This window comes from Amblyomma mixtum, chromosome 5, assembly GCF_055824585.1.
Source record: "Amblyomma mixtum isolate Tamu chromosome 5, ASM5582458v1, whole genome shotgun sequence".
In the NCBI taxonomy this organism is placed as follows: Eukaryota; Metazoa; Arthropoda; class Arachnida; order Ixodida; family Ixodidae; genus Amblyomma; species Amblyomma mixtum.
In genome coordinates, this window is record NC_143016.1 from 26918399 (window position 1) to 26930654 (window position 12256).

The 12256-nt window shown below is 49.5% G+C and overlaps 1 pseudogene across 3 annotated transcripts in view; it reads left to right on the top strand.

Moving 5' to 3' along the window:
- LOC149341575 (septin-7 pseudogene) overlaps nt 1-12256 on the top strand; it is a 125279-nt pseudogene that overhangs the window by 24904 nt on the left and 88119 nt on the right. For 2 of the 3 annotated variants that reach the window (XR_016282936.1, XR_016282938.1), the window contains 2 exons: nt 8503-8542; nt 8712-9451. The product of XR_016282936.1 is annotated as a septin-7 pseudogene, transcript variant X5 (transcript). Of the gene's footprint in view, nt 1-8502; nt 8543-8711; nt 9452-12256 lie in introns of those variants that run through there. The other variant, XR_016282932.1, reaches the window with a different exon arrangement.

The window sequence follows — 12256 nt, forward strand, 5'->3', positions numbered from 1 at the left end:
GCCTCCCCGCCGATTGCCCAGAACGCGAGTCGGGGACACAGAATTCTTCAATTATCCGCCAGCGTGACGGCGCCGCCAGGTCGCCTCCGCATTCACGGTGGTTGCTCGGACAATAGCTCCTGGGCCTCGCCTGCCTTCGTCGCCGCTGCACTCCGTTCAAGGAATTTCGCTGGGGTTTTGGCTGACAATGGCCTTTGACATCCCTGCCACACTAATCCGCTGAGGCTCGGAGGGGCATTCCAAGCTTCTCACTTCCCATGGTCGTCGCGAGGTTGTCGACCTTGGCGATTGTTCACGGTAGCGGCTTGATCGGGCCCACGTGGTCCGAAGTGGACACAGGTGTGACGGGAACACACAAAGAGAACCGTCATTTTTCATTTCTTGACTTGGTCAGTGACCCAATTTTCCTTTGTGAATAAATAACACAAAGGGAGTTAAAGGGGGGGGGGGGTAGAAACACAACAGCACGTCCGCCGCCCGAAGAGGTCTCGTAGTGGTTGCAGCCAACGCTGCTGCGCGCAGAGACCTGGAGTTGTGTCCGTTCGGCCTTTGGTCACAGCTGGGCCCAAAGGTTCTTCTTGCTTCGTTGACAGCTGTAACGAGCTCAACCAGCAAAGTCCAAAGCCCAACAAGCAGAAAGCGCCAAACCGACTTCAAGAACTGCCAAGCTGTTTTCGGTCAACAAAACCTCTTTAGAGAAAATGAGCTGTAGCGTGAAATTTACGTCCTCCTCCGAAAGTTGACATGTTTGACCAAACCAGAATACCCAGAGCTTGTTTAGTCAAAAGGGAGGAAAATTTTCTAAAATTTTGGGGGGGGTGCCGTAGCACGGTTTTTGTCACAGAAAGCCACCGCCCGTGAGAGCACAAAGGGAAGGTGGAGCTGCTGAACACACATACAAAACAGACAAAAATGATTCCCGCTAAAGCAAAAAAAAAAAAAACAAAATACAAATTTGCATAGCGGATTAACGTCCGTGGAGTCAGGAAAGGGCATTACACGGGAAAGCTTCGGCTGAGGCCATCAGCGTTGTCATTACCTCGCAATTTTCTGAAACGCCCCGCAATGCCAAGCTCCAAAATTTCGCTCTCATTTTTGTATAGGAGAGTGTAATGAACAAAAGAACGAAAAAACAAGCATGAAACTCAATATGAGATTATGCGTCATATCCGCCCCTTGCGCGGCCGCGGTCCGACAGCTGCTTTAGCAGATGAGACATTGCATAATGCTAGGAATTCCAGCTTGCATTTCTGTACAGGAGAGTTAAATGAACAAAAGAGGCAAGCATTCAACTCAAGACGGGATTATTCCTCGAATCCGTCTGCAAACAGCGTTGCGATCAGAGGAATTTACTGCTTCCTATTTTTCAGCCGCCCTCTGCGCGGCCGCGGTCCGATAGCTACTCTAGCAGGTGCAAAATTACACAAGGCTAGGAACTTCCGCTTGGGACCCTGCACTGTTCCTCGTCCTAGTCTCGCGGTTCTGAAGTTTAGCTGACGCTCAGAAAGCAGAATGCGAGAAGGGAGCGAACGAGTGCGAATGCCGTGCCACCGAATCTGCCTCTCTCGGATTGGGTTCGCGCGTTGCGTCCCCTTAGCTTGTGTTCCCTTCAAGCGGCGCGTGCGAACTCTTGAGTGCTGAGGTGCCAAATTGGGGCGGGTAACCGGTTGTCCGGTTTTCTGTGCAGCAGTCAACATGAGGCGCACTTTCCCCTTCATTAACATTCCCCGTTGGGCCACCTCTATACGCCGCCGCTCTGTGGAAACCCTCGCTGTTGGTTTGCGGGGCGCGTCACTAGCCATCGCGGAACCGTCACAGGTTAAGTCGTCGGCGTTCGCCTCATTGTCAGTTTGTGATCCAGCCTGCTCTGGCTCACCACCGTCAGAGTTTATAAGGCCTACAGGACCACGTTTGCCCTCTTCACCCGCGTGCTCTGCTGGCGCTGCGAATCCTGGAGCCTTCGAAATGGTAAGGACCTGCGCAGCGTCATCTCCAAAACAAAGGCCTTTTTCTTTGGGCAGCATATCCAAGCGATTTGAGAAAATCGAGGGATACTGCAAAGGCAGGTTTTGGGAGACGGCTGCCTTGGTCAGACGCAGCTCGAGGGGGCTCTCGATCGCGACGCGGGCAGTAAGTTGGTCGTGTTCGATACCTTTCCTATCCTTATACTGGCGGTACAGCAGGCCAGAACGGAGCTGGAAAGGTATGTTCTTCCGTGACACACCTATGAGACTTTGGTGACTCAAGTTTCGTAGAGTCCGGTCTTTCTCTTGCTCAGCGGTGAACGTTTCTCGGTCCACACGAAGGAGTTCGAGAAAGCCATCCGAGTGGGGTAACACAAGATTGGCATTCAATTCCTCACCTAGCCCCAGCTCATCACTTGCGCCTGCTTCGGAAGACTCACTATAGCTTGCACTACTATCGGTGCTCTTTATCCCTGTGCTAAATGTGAGTAAGTCCTGGGCTGGCTCGTCATTAGGTAGCGCGGAGCCGTCACGGGTTAAGTCGCCTGCGTTCGTCTTGTCGACAGTTTGCAATAAAGCCTGCCCTAGCTCATCACCGTGAGAATTTATCAGGCTTACAGGTTCAGGTTTGCCCTGTTCAACTGTGTGCTCTGCTGGCGCTGCGATCTCACGAGCCTTCGAAATGGTAAGGACCTGCGCAGCGTTATCTCCAAAACAAAGGCCTTTTTCTTTGGGCAGCATATCCAAGCGATTTGAGAAAATCGAGGGATGCTGCTTAGGCAGGTTTTGGGAGATGGCTGCCTCGGTCAGACGCACCTCGAGCGGGCTCTCGATCGCGACGCAGGCAATGGGCAAAGACACGCAGTTTTCATTGACGCAAAACTCGTTTTCGGGTGTTCGGTCGCGAGCGGCTGTCGTTCCCTTATCGCTGAACTGATCTTTGTTTCCAAGCAGCGATGAGGCGCATTCCTCGCTTACAGTAGAACTTTCATCTGTCGCGTTCAGCGCGCGACTGCTTTCTGGAGGACGACATTTTTGCGCTGCGCCTAAGTCTTTCTGGGTTGAAAGTGCAATCTCTGCGGCATCCCGCTTTTCAGCCAATGCTGCGCTTTGGCTTGGAGCGCCATAGTCGCTGTCAGGTGACTGACAACGACGCTCTGTGCCGCAGATTATCGCTTCAACTTCCCGACTGCCACTGTTCTTCTGAGCAGTTACATTGTGCGTAGCTGACCAAGCGAGGCTCTTTGGCTGGTCACTGACGCACTGACGGGAGCGCGGCCCGCTGCTATCACTTCGGCTTTTAGACTCGGTCCGTACGCGAATTCCGAAGTATCGGAAGAGGGCACTTTTGGCTTTGTCGTAGTTGCGGGCATCCTCATCGGACAGTCGCGCTAATACGGCAGCGACATCACAAGGGAGGATAGCCAGCAACATCATTGACCATTCGCCCTGATCTAGTTCCTCCTCCGCACATACCTGTTCAAAATTCGCGAGGAACGTTCTGAAGCTCTCGCCTCTCTGAAAAGTACTCAACCGATCTCGGGCCCTTCGCCGTCTGAGAAATTGAGTCGTACGTATGAGCTCCTGCTGCTCTCGTTTACGTAGTTCCTCGAGCTCAGCGCGTCTCTTACGGCATTGCTCCTGCCATTCTTTTTCAACCCTCTCGACCTTCTCTTTGCGCTTTTTTTCAACCCTGTCGGCCTCCTTTTTAGCGGCTTCCTTGCGGTAAAGGCGTTCTTTTTCAACTCTGACGGCCTCCTCCTTGCGTTCTTCTTCAACTCTGACGGCCTCCTCCTTAGCGTTCCTGATTCCCTCCTGAATGAGTTCCCAGGTCTCCCAAATTTTGTCACCCTCCTTAGCACCACATTCCTTAATAGCCTCAATCAGCTGCGGCTTTCTGTGACTCTTCCTGGCCTCAATACCCAGCTTTTCACACAGCAACATCAACTCTGGCTTCTTTAGCTTGCTCAAATCCATGGCAACTTCCGAACGAGGACTTTCAATACAAGCTGCTACGTGAAATGCATAAGCGAGCACGTGCAGAAAAACAATCTACAGGAAGTGATAAATTTCCAGAGTTATCAAGCCTGGCAGATTCTTAAAGAAAGTCAAGCGCTCACCACTGCTGAAGCCAGGACCAAGCGTGGAAGATCCCGCCGCTGCCAACCAGTTGATATATTTCAAGGTAGCAGACCCCACCGCTGCCACCAGTTGATATATTGCCGATGCTAGAAGCGTGTCCCACCAGGCATCGGGTCCAGGATCACCGCCGCATTGCCGAAGGAGGAAGGAAACGTGGGCCGGAGACGGAGAGTAGGGGAAGTCAAGGAAAAACTGTATTCACATATTTACATTATTTACATAGAGCGGGACTGAGAATGGCTCTCAGTGGAAGGGCAACGTCTTCGTCAACCGTAGTCGACTGGAGCTAGCAGGCTTCCCTCGGCCACACTCACGGCCGAGTTAAATATCGTCCGGTTTCCCCAGATCCCTGGCTGGGGAAAAATGGTCGACGAGCACTGTCCAATCGGATGGACCGAAGGGGACCTCCTTGTTACCGCCCACGGCTGGGCAGGTGCGAGCTTGTCCACTCTGTCGCAGCTGGGTCGAAGAGAGGGGAAGATTGCTGACTCATCCAGCCCCGCGGGGAAAGGAATCTCCTGAAGTCTTTCAGCAGGGGAATGAACTTGCCTCCCCGCCGATTGCCCAGAACGCGAGTCGGGGACACAGAATTCTTCAATTATCCGCCAGCGTGACGGCGCCGCCAGGTCGCCTCCGCATTCACGGTGGTTGCTCGGACAATAGCTCCTGGGCCTCGCCTGCCTTCGTCGCCGCTGCACTCCGTTCAAGGAATTTCGCTGGGGTTTTGGCTGACAATGGCCTTTGACATCCCTGCCACACTAATCCGCTGAGGCTCGGAGGGGCATTCCAAGCTTCTCACTTCCCATGGTCGTCGCGAGGTTGTCGACCTTGGCGATTGTTCACGGTAGCGGCTTGATCGGGCCCACGTGGTCCGAAGTGGACACAGGTGTGACGGGAACACACAAAGAGAACCGTCATTTTTCATTTCTTGACTTGGTCAGTGACCCAATTTTCCTTTGTGAATAAATAACACAAAGGGAGTTAAAGGGGGGGGGGGGTAGAAACACAACAACCTAAACACCTATACTATGTTAATGCATTTGCAGTGTACGCTTATAATATTTACTGTTTACTTATTGTCTGCGTATTATAATAACTAGCAATGTTTCAACATTTTGTTATTCTTTGTATAATACTACCGACATTAGCCTTATTTTATGTGTTATTTGATTATTTTCGTCACAGCTCGGTTGTATTTTCGTTTTACCGTTTGTTGTTTTTCTTAACATGCTGACCAGTTGAATGTTCCGATTATGCTTGACCGCGTTCTGTTAACCTCACTAAGCCCTCCTGCCACAATCCCAATTGGGATTAGCAGTATTTGTAAATAAATAAATAAATAAATAAATAAATAAATAAATAAATAAATAATAAATAACAGGGCCGGCACTAAACGCTCAGGAACCACGCATCGCTAACCTATTCAAAGTCCTCAGCACACGCAGATTCTTTCGAATGGAAATCTACAATAACCGAAGTTCCATTCACAATACGCTTTATTTCCCGACAAGCCTGGGAGCGCCAGACGTTTGGCACGTTCTGAGGCCATTACGACTCCTTTATGCGACACCACAACTCGCCTTTGTCTCATCCCACGTCGGCAGACCCCCTAATCGAGTCGCTCCATCTGACCCGCTGTTGTCACGTGCGCCAAGCGTGTCCCCCCCCGGGCCTCTGTTCACGAAGCGGCCGCACCGCTTTTGCTTTCATTGCGTATTCATCACCGCCTAGAGTGGAGCGACCGTTATCTCTCCGGCGGTCGTCAAATCCCCTTCGCCTTCTTTCAACACGGCCCCTCTCTTATCGGAGTCGAACTGGGCACTCCTCCCCATTCGCGGTTTTGTTTCTTTACTCGTTTTTCTTCTTTTCATCGCTCCGTCGGAACAGCTGCAACCTGTTAACCGCGGCACATCGGTTTGAGTCGCCGATGCAATGAGAGCGTGCCGCATGCGCGGAGTGCGGCCAGTTCTCAATGAGCGCGACAGCCGACCTCGGCGACGCTCGACAAATGCCGGTCACGTCGCGCAGTTGCGTGACAGCCACAACCGATAGGGAAGCCCGACGGCAACGTGTCTGCGGTGGCTCCTTCTTTTTATTGTTTCTGTTATTGCACCGCAGTGCGCGAACCTCGCACGCGCGTTATGTATTTCAACGACTCCGCAAGCTGGTAGCCGTTACCTACCTCGCACCCTCGCATTTCACGTGGGGCTAATGAGCAAGTGCATAAGGTATCGGAGACGTCGAATCGGCTATCGGCAACCTGCTTCCGAGAAAGTGAAGACTGATACGAGAAAAAAAAACTGACTTTAGCGCCAAATTTACACAGAAGTATCACTGTTGCTAGGCGGCTGCATAAAGGCAAGCTACTCGCGATGGATGGATGTTGAGCAGTATTTGCATCTGGATTACTTCGGCTCTCGGGCGTTAGGTGCGAGTACAAGCGAGGCGATGGGCTGGCTGCTTGGCACACGCGCCGGTTTTGCAACACAGGCAGGCACGCCATGCTCCTCTGAAGGAAGACATTACGCCGGCTTTTTCCGTTCATTAACCATTCCAAAACCGCCACGTGCCTTTGCGGCGTTCGTCTCCAACTGATCCCTTCCATTCGACGCACTGCGCAATCAAAGATGAGGAAGCACATCAAGAGGCATGTGCTCGTGGAGTGGCAGTTTTCCTAACCGAAGAAATGACGGCTATCGTCTCTCTTTTTTTTCAATAAATAAATAAATAGGCTGCAGACACACCCACCAAACACTTGGCGCCACCGTTGAATAAATGAACTAGAAATTGCCCCGATGGCACTGAAAATGTGATTGCTAGTCGTTTACTACTACTTCACTTACCGCATAAACACACTTGGGTAATCTCCTTATTTTTCAGTATGCTTGCACAGAAGACCGCGAAGGGGACAGATAAGCCAGGCTTTCCCCTGCTCTTCTTCTAACATGAGCTGAGGATTAAACCCACGTAAACTAACCCGAGGCGATTAGAATTATTCCGAAGCTCTCCATGACGGTCACGGCGTTACCGTGCGGGGGTTAGCATGCTCTTAATTTGTTGTTGGCTGCATAAAGCGGGTACTGCAGCGCCCTGTCCACGCAAAACGCCGACATATACAATGTGATCTTAGTGTTGAACCCCGTTTTCACGCACATGAGAGCTCCGCACGAAGACTTATCTTTGCAAAACTAAGAAGTATCTCAGTAGGGAACCAGAAACTTTAATCTGCAGGCACCACAAGCAATGACATGTCGGTGAGGTGGTACTCCTTGATGCGTGCTGTAGCAGTACCACGTGTGTGCTTCGTTCCGGTTGCCCAAATTGCCACTTCGAGCTCTTTCATGTGTTTAAAACCGTGTATTCTCTCTCAGTGCTGGAGATTATATATATATCCATATCTTAAATTTTATGTAGTCTGCATATTTTCTATAGTATATTCCTTGCATACTTCGCACATGTTACTGAAAAGCCCATCGCTATGCAGACTGTAAGATTCTAGAGTCCGCTGCAGATATTCTGTACAGCAATCTTTTAGACGCTGTGTCAGAAAGATTCACAGGTACCGACAATTCTGCTGGCGTGTCAGACAATATCGATAGCGGGCTTCAGCCTACCAAGGAAAATGAATTCGTTAGATAATTCAAATGCCATCAGATAAAGAAAGCTAGTTAAATACTGCAAGGAGACAAATGATAATCTGCAGTGCGGTTTGGCGGAGGGAGCAGCACGAATTTAATGAAACAGCGGCAAAGGTCTAAGCGTGAGTTTAGGCTCAAGTCGCGCGCTATGGCCACTGTGGCCCCCAAGGCAACTCCAACAGTCCTGTAAGTACCTAAAGAAAGAATATTTGGTTTGAAGTTGCGCATACGCGACAAATGAAGAAATCACTACTAAAGTCTGCTTAAGATGGACCTTGATCTCTCTACGTTGTATCGCCGTCACAACCATGTAATGCCGCGACAGCTCCTAAAATAATCGGCCATTTCTCGACTGCCAGTGCGGGGTCAGCTAAAAAACCTCTAAACTCCCCTGAAACTTTTGTAAAGTAGTTGCACTAAAGTTGGACACAACTACTGGGAGATAGTTGGACACAGAGGTGAAATGAAAGAGCACTTCAGTACAGAGATTTCGATGCTCGGTAAAAATCCTGAGGCGGCCAACATTAATTACAAAACGTTCGTTACGCTGTACCTCAAAGCTTCTCCTCCTACTCTCCACGGAGAAATTTATCAGTTAATATTTAGGGTAGCACCTTCAAATTTATGCTGCCCAGGCATCAAATAAGTTGCAAGGTTCGAACTCTTGCGCTAGATTTAAAGTGCACATGGCAGACAGAGAACCGGCAGAATGATGAAGGAACCTTGAAGTTAACGTTTTTTTTTATTATTATTATTAGGGGACCAACGCCGAGACGCCGGGGCAAAGAGCAAAGAGCGGTAAGTCATTCCGATCTGCACGGGTGAGTTCGGCTGCTGAGTGGCCGCGAACCTTATTTGAAGTTTGCATTGTAAGTTTGCTCAATGTCTGCCCAGACCGCCGTGGGCGCCGTCACGAGCACGAACTTAACGAATGTGTTTATTTTACGTCAGGCTTTTTGCATTACAGAAGGTGCGAGTGGTGCAGGATTCCTGCTGTCAGAAGGAGAGGCGCTGACGTTCGCTTCCTTCTTGGAACGTCTTCCATGCTCCTACATGCACCATTTCTGCATTCACACCTGTCTCGGGCACCGCGCATGATGACAACTTGCGAAAGAAAAGTGGGGTTCTTGTGAACAAGCAACCATTACTTATTTTGCAACACTACAGTGCCAGGATTTGTGGTCCGTTACCGAACCTCCGCGGCTGTTCGATCAACAGAAACAGCAGAGGGAACAATGGTCTACTAATGTTTAGCAAAGCATTCGAAACCCTTAGCAACAACAGCCAAGAGAGCTATACCGAACGGAGACGTGGGACAACTACTTGACTCCCAACACGGCTGCGGCAGCCGCGCGTATTGCTCAAGCGTGCTTCCGGTCCCCGCGGCGGTATAACGCATGGAACGCCCTCCACCCCAAAACTCCCCCGCCCTGCCGGCGGGTATGCAACACAATAGGGTCATCCTTCCGAAACATTGCGTTTTCCGGTCAACGGTGATCCGCTAACGAGCGCGCAACTACTTTTCCTCTTTTCTCGAACCCTTTACGGGAACGCGTACTCGAAGAGTTTATGCTTTACTCAACACGTTAGTGCACTGCGCAACAACGAATTCCTTGAGTAATGTTCTGCGCTGCAGGCTGCAGAGTTCTCTCTTGAGACCCCGCACAGAAAATGGCCGTGTTTTAATAGCGTTTTTTCTCCATTACAGAAAAAGAAATTCCCGACGACGAAACTACTCCAGATTCTGCGCAAGAGAAAAAAAAAAGCAGAACGCTTGCATTTCGTGTACTGCCACCGACAAATTAGTTTCGCGGAAATGCGCAAGTTGAAGAAAGTTTCGTTGACGGAAAGTGTGTCTTTACACCTTACAGCAGCTATGCGACTTCGATTTCAAGAAGGGTCACTCTTAACAGAAAGTGAGATGTTAGCCGCGTAAATACCTGTAGGCTACTTCAGGTGAAGAATAATAAAGTGTCTATTTATACATGCTCAAACGAAAGTCACATGCATTCACATAATAATTTAACGCCAAGTGCGTATACCAGCCCCCAAGAAGCGAAAATTAACCCCTTGTTTTACACTGGCGTGAACTTGTGAGTGCAGAGAGATCGACCGCAGAAGTGAACCACAATTTATGCGAATGTGTATGCAATGTGATATGTCTTTAATATGCCTATGCGTAATATGAAATATGCAATGCAATAGGCAACCCGTAACCGACGCCACTCCTTAGTCCGCCGTTCGAGCGTTCTATGCAAGTGAATGGAGCACTGTTCAAGTGGAAGCGATTTATTAAGCAATATTTGACATCCCTTTAAGGGAGCAACAATGCACCTCAACATACTTCGGCGCGTTCGCAGCGCAGAAAGTGCGCAGTCAGTTCAGCGCGATTGTTCGGACCATCAAGTGGTTAGGGCCATACTACATAAGCAAAGTGGAAGTTTGGGCTTGTTGGTAAGTCAGGACTCGGAGGGGGACTTAGCGTCAGAGAAACAAGAACAACAGGGGGACACAGGGGCAAGGACGCATGTCCTTGTTTCCCTCGCGCTTTCATCACTTTTATCAATTTTATCACTTCGACGTTCCATTCGATTATCTGCCGCTGCGACTGCTTTTCTCTTCCATGCAGCTCCCTTTAGCCACTTCAATAAGCCGCGGGTTGTCTCTCTTCTGCTGGAGAAGTCATGAAAGTGTCCCACCCGTCTTCTCCGCATTTTCAGCTAAAACATCAGCGACTCGCGTTTGCTCACCCTGTGCGATTTATTCAGTTCTTCTTCAGTCATTTTCTTAAGTGTCCAAATTTCAGTCCACTAGGGTGATTACAAGAAGGATACATTGCTAACAAACTTTCTTGCTCACTATACGAGCGTGAATGTAGCTACGCCACTCTTGCCATCTGGCACTAAATGTTACACACCACCGTGCGAAGAGTACAACAGGGGTAAGTTTCCGGTGCCTCTTCAGCGACAGCATTACAGCACTTCTCTGCCACAGTTGCCCGACAAGAACCAGGGTGGCCTGACGGTATAAGTGCTCTTTTCGCGTAACATATTCTCGGGAAACTCCTGCCCGCGTCTGCCGGGAACCTAGTGAAGATATCAGCATGCATGCCCTCATGCAATATGCAGCGCTGAAACACTGCAGTCCGCGCGTGTCTACATTACATTACAGTCCGCGCCCGCAACCGGAGCTAGAAGATTTGCCCCTAAGCTACGTCAGAGCTGATAAAGAAGTCATCAATTCCGATTAAAGTTCTCTCCTCGAGCTGTGCACTTAAACGCTTCCTTGAGCGTTACTTCGCACCTGTAGTGCCGCAATGGTTTTCATGAGGTGGCAGCCGGTGTAGAGGAAATTAGGTCATCCAACCATTACTTCCGATTCAATCGTCGCGTAACTGATCTGCATTTTTTACTCGTTGGTTCTTTTATTTTTTTATTCCCTTTTCTTCCTATCGCAAATCTCCCTTTGTCATTACGTATGCATTCACCGACACCTTTTGTGCCGTGCACGAAGATGAAGCGTTGTCGGTCGCGGCGCCGCCTGTCAGCCCCGTGGAAGCCGACGCCGAAGTTGTCGAAAGTGTAACGGATCGCCAGGGAAGACGGCCTTTTGATCGAGACCGGGCTTCGGACGCCCTCCAGTCACATAGGCGGGTCAGTAGAACTCTGAGTGGCGTCGGCGTGGGCTTTTATTGTTATGCTCAGCGTATAACGTTTCATACAGTGTACAGCGAACGCCTTGGCTGATAACGTGCGTGCGACTAAATCGTAATTGATCGCAGTACAAGTGTGCCGTCTTTTTCCTGCTGAGAGGGATGCATACGTAATGAGACGCAGTAAGGTTTAATGCCCTATGATAAATAGCGATCACCGACTCGATTGGCGAGCACCAAGTTGAGAATACGTGAGCACCTTTAATACGTTCTTGATAGCAGATTTCGGCTATAAGAAGCCGATCCACCGACACTTTTCGCATTTCAAACAAATCGCCCAAGACCCAGACGGGTTCATCCAAAAACCAACAAAATTTTCATTCGGCTGGTGGCAGTGATTAAGTATCCACATATGAGATAAAAATAAAAATAATAAAAATAAAAACATAAAAGTCGATCTAGTCGTGGAGAGTAAATGTAATCGCGAAATGAATTCCAGGAAAAAATCCCTAGTATTCCTTCTACACTAGTCAGTGCCATTGTTGCTCTGTTTTCAAACACCACACGCGCACTCACGAAAACGCATAAGCGTTTACATGCACGCTTGTTGCCACACGCGCAATATAGCTGATGGGGAAAAGGTTCGCAGCAACTAATATTATGTGCACTTGCAATATACGATTCGCGATTGCAGCTAAAGAAGAAGTCTTTCATAAAGTCACAATGACTCTCAGACTGAAACCCAATCACAGCCTTTAGTCGCCATAGTGCAATCATCGTTTTACCGAAATATGCGACCAGGACTTATGGTTTCTGTGCACTGGTATTACTATTTTTTTTTTCACGACTTATCAGCTCGA